The sequence below is a fragment of the Leptidea sinapis genome, chromosome 8, assembly GCF_905404315.1.
Source record: "Leptidea sinapis chromosome 8, ilLepSina1.1, whole genome shotgun sequence".
Lineage (NCBI taxonomy): Eukaryota > Metazoa > Arthropoda > Insecta > Lepidoptera > Pieridae > Leptidea > Leptidea sinapis.
This window is the reverse complement of record NC_066272.1, coordinates 13,391,632-13,401,813: the sequence shown is the minus strand read 5'-3', so window position 1 is coordinate 13,401,813 and position 10,182 is coordinate 13,391,632.

The following is a 10,182-nucleotide window of genomic DNA, read 5'->3' as shown; positions in this document are numbered from 1 at the left end:
TGATTTCGTACGAAGCGTGGTGCTCCGGAGATGGTGCGGAGCGTCAGCGACTGCTGCACTCGCAGCGACTTGCGACCCGTCTCGCTTGTCAGCGCAAACCAGGCGGGGGCAGCGTAGGTGAGTCGCGTGCGAACGTACGCCTTGTATACGCACAACTTCGTACGGAGAGGCAGGTGGGACGCCAGCACGGGTCGGAGAACGTTCCGTGCGGCGCGCGTCTGGGCAACCACGTTCTTAACATGGGGCCGCATCGAGAGTGTCCTGTCGATGGTCACACCGAGGTATTTGGCCTTCGGGGACCATACGACGGTCTCGCCCATGAGTGACACCGGGGGCGGCAATAGGCGCGCCCGCCCGATGGAAATCGCCTGAGTCTTCGCCACATTGACCTTGAGTCTCCAGTCCTTCAGCCAGGTGGGAATAGCGTCCAGTGCTCGCTGCATCTTCAGCGCTGCATGCGGGGCATTCAGCGAGGTGGTAATGAACGCCGCGTCGTCAGCATACAGCGCTAAAATGGCGCCGTCGGCGACTGGAATGTCGTCTGTGTATCTGCTGTAGCAGACGGGCGACAGGCAGCTTCCCTGGGGCACACCAGCTCGGATGGGGCGCTCCGTGGACAGAGCGTCTTCAACCGCCACTTGAAAACGTCTGTCTTCCAAAAAGGTGGCCACAGTCTTAACTACTCGGCGGGGAGTAGTAGACGTGGACAGCTTGTACACGAGGCCGGTGTGCCAGACGCGATCGAACGCCTTCTCCATATCGAGGAATACTGCAACAGACTGCTCTCGCTTGTTGTAGGCGGTAGCGAGATGGTGCAGTACCCTCGTCACTTGTAAAGTGGTGGAGTGTTCGGCACGGAAACCGAACTGTTCGTCGCGTGGCTGAAGATGCGGCGTGATGTGCAGCAACAGTAGCTTCTCGAAGACTTTCGAGGTGGTGGATAGAAGAGTGATGGGACGGTAACTCCCAGGCAGCATGATGTTCTTGCCTTGCTTGGGAATCAGGATGACTCGGCCGAGCTTCCACGATGATGGAAAGTGCCCGGTCCGGAGGATTCCGTTGAAGAGCCGCGTCAGAGTCGCGATTGCTCGCGGAGGTAGGTGACGCAGGGCTTCGTTGGTGACTCGATCAGGGCCGGGTGCTTTGCGCAGTCTAGTTCGCCGAATCATCCTTTGGACTTGTCCGGGGGAGAACACGACGGGGTCTTCTGTCGGTACTATCGGCGACTCGAAGTAGTTCTTCACATGTCGCTCGATGGTCTCTACGTGCTGCACATCTGCGGTCGGGTTGGGTGTAAACTGCGTCTCCAGGTAGTCCGCAAATATCTCCGCTCGATCCTCAGCTCGGTAACGTGGGGTTCCGTCACTGGCCATGAGGGGTCTAATCGGGGAGGGCTTCCCGGAGAGTTGGCGGCATAGGCGGTGCATGCCAGACCAGTCGTCACCGGCTCGCTCAATGGCGGAGTGCCAGGATTCGTCTGCAACTGTCTCCAGTGCGTCTGAGATCTTGGCAGCCAGAGCGTTCAGCCGCGTCTTCATGGTCGGGCACCGCAGGTTTTGCCATTGCCTTCGCAGCTTCCTCTTCTCCTCGATCATCGCTTGTATGTAGGCAGGGAGCTGGGGTTGTCTACGAGTAGATGCAGCGTCGAGTCTGGACTCTCGAAGCGCATTGGACGCTGTTGCGCTGAGGTCCGTGGCGAGTCGATCAACGTCTGCAGGGCTCTCTACTCTAAAGGATGGCGAATGTTCGGCCATGTGTTCGGCGAAGATTCGCCAGTCCTGGCGATGCTTCGGAGAAGGCAGCGATGTCGTCATCGGGGTTGTCTTCAGCGTCAAAAGGACTGCTTGGTGGTCGGAGATGAGGTGGTCATCCAGAACGTCTAACGACGGTGCGGCAGCTAGGCCGCACGTGACGGCTATGTCAAGGACGTCTGGCATGTGGGCTGCACAGTACGGGTAGTGCGTCGGGACCTCTGGTCCTAGCACCTGGTAACCGTGGCGATCTGCGTCGTCCAGGAGGCGTCTGCCATCTGGGCTCACGATATTGGAGTTCCACGCCGTGTGTTTCGCGTTGAAGTCGCCCGCGACAATCGTGGGCAGCAGCGAGTCCAACAAGGTGTGGACATCAGCCACTGCGAGTCGATTCTGCGGCGGCTTGTAGAAAGCGAACACACGGGTGGGCTGATGTTCGATGCAGATCTCCACGCCTAGGGCATACGACGTCTGCAGTTGAGGTACTGGCAGCAGTTGGTGAATGACGTTCCGACGGACCAAGACTGCTAATCCCCTGTAAGCAGTCCCGATCGGCGAGGCGTGGTCCTCCCGGTAGACGTAGTATCCGGAAACCTTCAACTTGTCTACCGGTCTGAGGTGAGTCTCGCTGATCAGGCCGATGTCCACTCGACGCTGAGAAAGCAAAGTCTTGAAGAGACGGGCTTTTTGTGATGAAAGCCTGTCGGCGTTCCAAAACACGATGCGGAGCTCAGCCATAAAAGGTGCAGAGCTCCGTGATGCAACCCAGGATCAGCGGAATAGGGTCACGCTGCTCCTGGATGGCCATCAGCACATGATTCAATGTGCTGATAACTTTGGTGAGTCGCGGGTCCAGCGGCGTCACTCGCTTCGCCTTCGTCCCCCCTGCGGGGGCGGCGACCACGGTGGGCTTGGACGATTTCGTACTGCGCTCGGTAGGCTGCAGTGCGGCGGGCGCAGCAGCGCGTGTCGCAGTAGGTGGTGCGGCAGGTAGGGCGCCTTGGCGCGCTTGAGCGCGTTTCCCGCGTTTGCGTCGGCGTTTAGCCGGTTGCCGTGGCTGGTTGGCGACAGCCATGAGCGAGCCGGGCGCGTCGGCCTCTAATGCGTGGGCAGTGGGAGGATACGCGCGCGCTGTTGAGGCGGTGCGTGCGATGGTGCCCGCCCGGCGGTTGCGCGTCTCTTTGCGGAACACCGGGCAGTTTGCGTTGTTCGCCGTGTGCGCGCCACCGCAGTTGGCGCACGTCGGCGGGTCCTCCCTGGGGCGCTGGCACTCTCGTGCAGGATGGTTGTCCCCACACCGCACACAGGCAATGGGCCGGTGGCAGTTGTGCGAGGAGTGCCGAAACTGCTGGCAGCGATGGCACTGCGCTGGTCCCTTTCTGCCGCGCCACGCCTCGATGGTGATCCCGGGCATACAGAGGAGCTCGTGCACCTCATATATACCCGGGATGAGATTTGGCGTACGCTGGAGTTGCACGAACATCAGACATCCCGGTCTGCCTGGGCGCGCGGGAATCGCGCGCACGTGCTCCGGGACGTATCCGAGCTCACGCAGCTCCGCGTCCACTTGTGCTGGCTCTGTGTTTGCCGGCAGGCCCCGTATTGCTACCTTAGCGCTCCTCTCCGCGGGGAGCGAGTAGCAGAACCAGGAGATTCCAGCGACACTTTCCAGCTGCGTGAGGTAGCGCTGGATGTGGCGGAACTCCTGGTCCGACTTGGGGATGAAGCGGACGCCTTTGCCAAACGGGCGTCCGTTAGGTGTGTGGCCGAGTAGCTTTTTGAGCTCCCGGAAATGCGTCGGCCAGTCGGGAAGCACCTCCACAATCAGCGGTGGGTAGCGACTGGTCGCTTTGGTGGTCGGAGTGGCTGAGGTGGTGGCGGCGGTCGCAGCGGTAGCGGTGGCGGAGGCGGCGGATGCGGTGACGTCGCCCGTCGTCGGCGTCTTTTTGGACGCGGTAGTAGCCGCGTATGTTGGGCTTGTCGCGGTCTCCATTGGAGAGCCTGGCGACAGGGTCGGCATACTCGGTGGTGTTCGTGCCGAGGTTTTCTGTTCTCCTCTATGAGGAGGCGAGGGGAAACGCCCCACGGGTATACCAGGCTGCGTGGCGGGATATCGTGGCTGACGTGGGTGAGGCGCTTGCGCGGTATGATTCGCCGTTGTAGGCGTCGCCGTGCGTACGGCAGGAATAGGCGTAGCGGCAGTCGTGGGCATCAGTCGTCGCCTGGGCGTTGCTGGTCGGACGATGGACGGCAACGATTCCATGGATGGAGCCGGTGACGGCGTCAGCGGACTCGCTGCGAAGGTCGCTTCACCGGCTCCCGTTGAAGGACCCGCTTGAGCGGCTTCGGGGCGCCTCGTTGCGCCAGCAGCGAGGGTGGCTTGGCCGGACGCTATCATTGCGTCCAGCCCGGCCTCAAGGCCGGAGATTGCCGACCGCACAAAAACCTTACGTCGAAGTGGGCGCGGTCGAGTCGCGCGTCGCTGTGACATCAGCGGCAGGATTGGTGGTGGCATGCTGTTTTTTTTTTTTTATATTTTTTTTTTTTTTTTGCCTTGCCTTGCCTTTAGGCGCGGCCCAAGCGGAGGTGCTGGCACGCCAGCACCCCACCGGGCTGGTTCCGGGGTTTGCCTCAGGAGGCAGACCGGACCCAGACCGGAGGGGGTGTCGTGTTTACCCAGAACACTAACCGTGGCAAAAACAAGGTTTCAGTACAAAGTAGCACAGTATGCTGAAACACTATAAGGGCCCGAGCGCCGGTGCGAGTCGCTAGCAGACTCAGCACACGAAGGCAATCGAGCTCTCTCCAATTGATGCATCAACCAATAAAGTTATGTTACAAAACTGATACAAATATTATCAGCGCGATAAATGCGACTGCTAGCGCCATCTATGCCAATCACGCAAAATTATCGCTTGACCCGAGGCCGTTTCACAGCTTTCATATTTACCAGACTACAAACAAACATGAAATAACTTATTTGCATAATTATTAAGACTAGCTGATGCCCGCGACTTCGTCCGCGTACACACATGACTAAGCACGTAGTGCTTATAAAAATCTTTGTTTCTTTAAACTTTATTATCTTTATATTAAATGCAGGTACCGCATTTTTTTCTAGATAAGGGCCGAGTGTAAAACGGCCGTTCCCAATATTCAGTCTATCACTTACTCGAGATAAAAATCGTAACTATCGTTGACTTTTCTGTCCCAATAAACTTGTCGACGGTAACTCACCTTATCCGTACACGCTGTCTGTCAATGGGACGACGTCTTATTAGCTTACCAGGGATGAAGAAGGGGAGAAGTTTGTATGGAAATTGCAATTCACGCGTCCCAATTTAAGGCGATAAGAATGACTTATCGGGTATATTTGGACAGCTTCAGATTATCGACAGCTAATTCCTGACAGTAGAAGGTAGTAATTTATCTATATCTTTAGATAGAATATTGGGAACGGCCGTAAGGAATCAAACTTAGACGACTTTATTTTTTTTTATATTATTTTACAATTTTACTGAAATTTAAGTACAAACTTAAACCCATTCGGGTTTTACCGTGTACTACACTCGTCGCATGTTATAAATAATTAATTACGAGAAAACTAAAAATATACTAAATGACATATGTAGGTGTGTAATGTAACTTCAAATATGTATTACAATTATTAACACTTATTCTATTTTTTACGCTAAGCTCGGGTCGTAAATCATTGACGTAGTAGATAATATTTTAGCAGCACAAGAGGAAAAAAAAGTAACAATCTTAATTTTTCTTGATTTCTCACGTGCTTTTGAAACTTTAAATATAAATCTCTTACTTTCCAAGCTAGCCTACTATGGTTTTAGTGAAAATAGTATTAAGTGGTTTGAAAGTTATCTCACTAATAGAACACAGACGGTCTCAGTGATAGATGAGCAGGGTAACACAAATTTTTCAGAACGTGCCTATGTAACGAGGGGAGTTCCCCAAGGCTCTATTTTAGGGCCCCTTATCTTTATTCTATACATTGCTGACGTAATTAAAAAAATAAAACAATGCAAATATCAGATTTACGCTGATGATATACAGCTTTATTTTTCTTTTCCGCCACACGAAGCCCAACAGGCAATAGATATTATAAATGCTGATCTTCATGCAATATTCATGTGGTCTGAAAAAAACTCATTGATTTTAAACCCGGATAAAACAAAATTTATGATCTTCGGCAATTGTAAAGGCTTAGAATTAATAAATGAATACAATGTAAGACTAGTCATAAATGATAAGCATATCGAACGCGTACACGAAGCTCGTAATCTTGGGTTGATGATGGATGAATCCCTAAGATTTGAGAAGCATATTAAGAAAGTAATTTCCAACAGTTTTTATAGATTAAAAGTTTTGTACCAAATTAGACCTTTTATAACCACAGAACTACGCATACGTCTTTGTGAGGCTCTTGTTTTATCCAAATTTAACTAAACCCATACAGTGTATGGTCCAAGGTTGCTTGGTAGAACAAGAAATTCAATACAAAGAGTACAAAATGCATGTGCTCGTTTTTGCTGGGATATACCGGCCCGACAACACATTTCTCCATACCTCAAAGAAGCAAATATTTTAAATATGGATGCTCGTAGACGACTTCATTTAGCTACGCTTCTTTTTGGTATTATTATGACAAAAACGCCAACATATTTATATAATAAATTGGAATGGCTAGGTCAGCGCAGCCAGTTAAATTTTGAAACAAGGTCCGCTTTCAATGTCCTATCAATCCCACTCCATCATTCCGCCTCTTTTAGAGGAAGTTTTAGGTACAGTGCCACCAAGTGCTGGAATTATATACCACCACCGTTTCGCAGCTTGAAGACTGTTGGAACTTTCCGGAAAAAGGTTAAAAACCTTATTCTTAAAGTCTGTTTAATTAATAACGTATATGCTCATAAATTGTGTGCATAAGTCTGACATTATTAGATATATGTATTAATAATACATAATGGGATCAAACTTTTAGTTTGTATTGTTGCCAATATTTGTAAAACTGCAATTATTTTAATATTTATGTATCTAATTTCTGAACAGTAGTACCAAATTTCATCTTTTAAAGATAAATAAGTTACTGGAACCTTTAATACTACAACAAATATTTAACAATAGTAGTTACTCAATGGGTCACCAAGGGGCTGCTGAAAATCAGCGCTGTGTTGGTATTATACCAACGTAGCATGACGCTGAGTCAGCTCCTTTTAATAACAACAACTGCTACACAGTACTTTTAAATTAAGATAATTCCTATAATATTATTTATATACTTGTTTTTTTTTGTCATTTATATTATTTTTATGTTATTAGTTCTTATTTTTTTTTTACCTCTGTAAGTTCTTTTTTACTTTTATTATTCTGTGTGGTTTGTGTTTGATATTAATATAGTTTTCATTCATTCATTAATTTAGAGCCAAATGGTATTACCCGCCGCGATGGCAAGCGTCCTGATGGAATGACGCTGGTGGCTTGGGCACGGGGAAGTGCGCTGGTGTGGGACGCTACTTGCGTCGACACTCTGGCTCCTTCTCATGTCCAAGTTACGTCAGTTGGTGCTGGGGCTGCTGCTTCGACTGCCGAAGACAGCAAGCGTCGCAAATATGTTGGTCTCAGTGAGTCATACATCTTTGTGCCGTTTGGTGTCGAGACACTTGGCCCGTGGGGCCCAAAGGCGCGGAGAATGTTCAAAATACTATCTTCGCGCCTACATAAGGCTACTGGAAACCCAAGCGCTGGCAGCTATTTCGGTCAACGGATCAGCCTTGCTATCCAACGCGGTAATGCTGCCAGTATTCTTGGTACGCTTCCACGTAATGATAGTTTTAATTTTATGTAGTCGTAGTATTGTAAATATAGTTATAAGATTTGTTTTGATTAAATAAGCAACTTTTATTATATTATGTTTCATTCATAAATAATAAACTCTTATTTCGATTCTAAAATATTAATTTTAATTTTAATTTCTATTTTTAAAAACCCAATCGCTCGCTCCCGAAATCTAACTAGATAATATACAAAATGTTTGTGTTTCATATTCATAGCATTCATCTATATATTATATAATTATCAAGATAATAATTTTTTAATTTTACTTTTATATTTTTAATTGTTATCTGCTTTGAGGTTATCGTTATCGTTATAAAGATGTTGGAAGTTTATATATTACAGAAGGTACCTTGTAATTTAGTTTATTTCTACATCAGTCATTATAAAATCTAGGTAAGAGTAGTTTTGGCTCCCTTATACATATGCGGGTACATACTTTGTTACGCTTTTTTAAAATCACAATTATTAAAATATATACCATAGATTTTCCATGCTGTGCGCACAAATGAAAACCTCTATCATTTTCTGTATATATACATATATATTTTTTATAGCGAACTTTGCTTGTATTGGTATTAAAAAGCGTGATGTTAACTATATTTTTTTTTTATTAATTCAAATGTTGATACAACGTAGTTGGATGTATTATTTTGAGGTTTAAGCACTTGGTCATTTTACTACCCATTTTTTAACTAAATCAATTAATTCATTACGTTAAAGTTTTGTCTGTCCAGACCCTTTATCTCGGACACGGGTGGATGTATCGAGTTGAAATTGAAGCTGTGAAAAAAATCAAACGTTTTATACGTTAACGTAAAAAAGATACCCCCAAAAAATATATACATACGTTCAAATATGAGTTTGCCACAGAAGTGTATATTTCGACATTCTCAAGGGAATCAAATCAATTTATAGGGTGTAGCTGCTGCCCGCGACATCGTCCGCGTACATGTTATAAAGCAGTCCCGATTTCTTATTCATGCAAATTTTTTTTCATGTTTTTTCGTGAAGCCCGGACATACAGACAGACTTCCAGAAAATACATGATATTTCAAATTAAAGTTAAGAGTCCAAGTTCCCTCCCATTTATTAGATTTTTTTTTCTAAGTATTTTTAAAATAATACTAATGACATTCTACAATTAATGGGGATTGCTTAGAGTGGCAAGTAGGCGTCTTAAATATTTAAACGTGGACAAATTACAAAGGAATATTCTACATAAAATTAGCCTAATTACGTAGTCTCTAAAAGCTATACAGCGGGACTCTACAGTGGCAACATTAAATGAAGTGTGTTCACGGGTAGAGCTACTTAACTGTAATCATAAAAAAATAAATTTTTCATAAAATCATTTCGGAACACCCTGTAAGTAATCTAGTAGCCGCGAGCTAGCGTAGACACTATATATATTTAATATTTTATGATTACGCTTAAATAGCTCTACCCGTGTGTTCATTTAATGTCGTCATTGTGACGCCACACTATATAAGAATAAAAACAAATGTCGGTCATTGCTGAATGATAAACAAAACTTGTTTCCGTATTCCATTTCACTCGACAATGAACATAATAATATTGTGTAAACATTTATGCCACATAACTATGAGCCCGACCTAGTTTAAGTAATTACTTACCAAATGTACTATTAATTTACGAATAACAAACAGTTCTTACTAGAGTAATTTACCTAAGTAACTGCTATTTTGAATAAACAATCCGTGATAGTACCTACAGGTATTTCCCGGGATTGTTTTTATTGATGTGAATGACATACAAGCGTAAAGGTCACTAGATGTAAAACGATCACCACACCCACGTTAGCTAATGCTACACTAGAGGAATCTCAGGAGCGTTGCCGTTGGAATTCAGCGGCACGTTAAACAGCTCCTCGGAAAACTCCCCATGATAAATGCAAATAAATGTAAATGGTAGAAGACACACGATGAATAAACGTCTGTATCTATCCGTATAAAAAGTACTGGATCTCCAATAATTCGAGCAGCTCTCCGTTGCACCTGATACTGAGGTACGCCAGACCAGAAATGGCAGCAATAATCCTTATGGGACCGGGCCTGCGCTTTGTAGAGTGATAGAATGTGGGCCGGCTTGAAGTATTGCTGTGCTGTGTTTAGGCGTCCTGCTTATTCAAAGCTAATTTGGTTTGTCTTCCAGGTGACCGCGGAGTTGTTTATCACTCATGACCCAGTATTCTGATGCTAGGCGAGGTATTAAGCGAATTGTTGTCAACGAACCGCTCTTCGATACGATTATTGTTTTTTTTTTCTTTGTAATAAACGCACACTACGCCATGACCAAGTTCTAGCCTCATTTCGTTTATAAGATATTTTATTTTTCATGGTCTTATAGCTTGTCTCAATAGTTCTGAACATACATACACACACACATTCTCTATTATATGATATATAGATATTTAGGATTTCTTCCAGACAACATGATATTTCAAATTAAATTTCAGAGTCCAAATTAATTCCCATTTTTCAAATTTTAAGTACATTTAAAATTAATAATTTTTAATACTAATGACATTCTACAATTAATGGGGATTGCTCAGAGTGGC